Here is a 1,565-nt window from a genome sequence, read left to right on the forward strand (position 1 = left end):
TCGTCCTTCAATGGGGAAACAGTGACCAAAGAGAATGAAACAAGCAATTTTATTAGTCGCATAAAATTTTAATTCGGGCAAAGATATGGCAAGATGGTGGCCATGTCCACTAACTAAATGAAAGGCCATGTATCTAACAAAGTTGATGCACCCTTGCTACTTGAATGAGATAACTTGTAAATAAACTAGGATAAAGATCACAAAGAGATGTAGCATACCTCATGATCTTACTTACGTTTTAGCTTGTTGTTAGCGACCAAATCATTCATGACACTACCGAATTTATCCAATATATACAACCTTTGTCGACTTACCACATGATATAATATCAATAATAAAGTCTATTGAACTTCAAATGGGCCATTGAGCAAAAGTGTGAGAAGATCATGACCACTTTAATTTAAGACCATGTCTCATATCTACTTAACATCATTCAACAATGGTACACCTTCAAATGTATCAGGTACAAATGTACAATCTTTTATTGCATAAACCATTGTGATTACTGCAATGATGAATCTACATTAAATGCTTCGTGTGCTTCTGTAAGTTTTTAGTTACCAGTTTTTTTGTTTTTCTTATCCACTTAATTCTTATCGTTATTGTGTATGAAATTATACATTTTCATCCTCGAGTGCTTCATCATCCATTGTCAAACATCTTTTCAGTGATTATGAATGATTGGGTAGTTTTGGCTTATAAGTTATAATACTATCAAAATTAAAAAACACTACTATTCATATTAATTCAAAAAGGTACGTTTGATAAAATTGAATAATTAAGCGCTGAAGGGTTCATAATATGAATGATTCAAAGGTTCTGTATAAATAAAGTTGCTTTGAATGACAATATCATGCTTAATAGTCGTTTTAAATGAATAGTGTGAATAATGTAAAATCACTTTATTAACTTTTGACATGAATAACAACTACAATATAGTTGTTTAATAAGTGTTCTTATATAATTTAAACAGAATATAACATAAAATTAAGGTGTTTAATGGTTAAGAGAGAATTTCAGCTCTAAATGGTTCAGCACTGAGCACCATTTGTCAATCAGATATCATAAATAAACGTGTTGGATGCTGAAGGATTCAACATTCAGCGCTGAACCATTGAATTAAGACACAAACAAAGCACTACTATGAGTGATATAAGCTGCCAAATGCCAATGCCCAAGACACCAAGAGTAAGACAATAAATATAGAAATTATAACCATGTAGCCCCCAATGTATAAAAGGATGGATCCAAAAAACAAAAAATTACACTCATCCCCGCTTCATAACAAACAAAACCAAAGTGTATCTTACTACGGAGTACTCCGTATTTGATTTGTTATTTGTGCAGAAAAGGACAAAACTCGTATCACAATGCGTTAGTTTTCAACTTGGGCCATGTTGTTTGATTTCAAACGATATAGTCCCTACAGTTATGAATAGTGAGTTATAAGAAGAAGAAAAACAGTTGATTCAACGAATTTAGGACAATGTACTTACGATAAAAGTGATTTAACTACTACAAAAATTGTAAACTAGAGATAAATTTAATTCTTAATCATTTCCACT

This window comes from Rutidosis leptorrhynchoides, chromosome 2, assembly GCF_046630445.1.
Source record: "Rutidosis leptorrhynchoides isolate AG116_Rl617_1_P2 chromosome 2, CSIRO_AGI_Rlap_v1, whole genome shotgun sequence".
Lineage (NCBI taxonomy): Eukaryota > Viridiplantae > Streptophyta > Magnoliopsida > Asterales > Asteraceae > Rutidosis > Rutidosis leptorrhynchoides.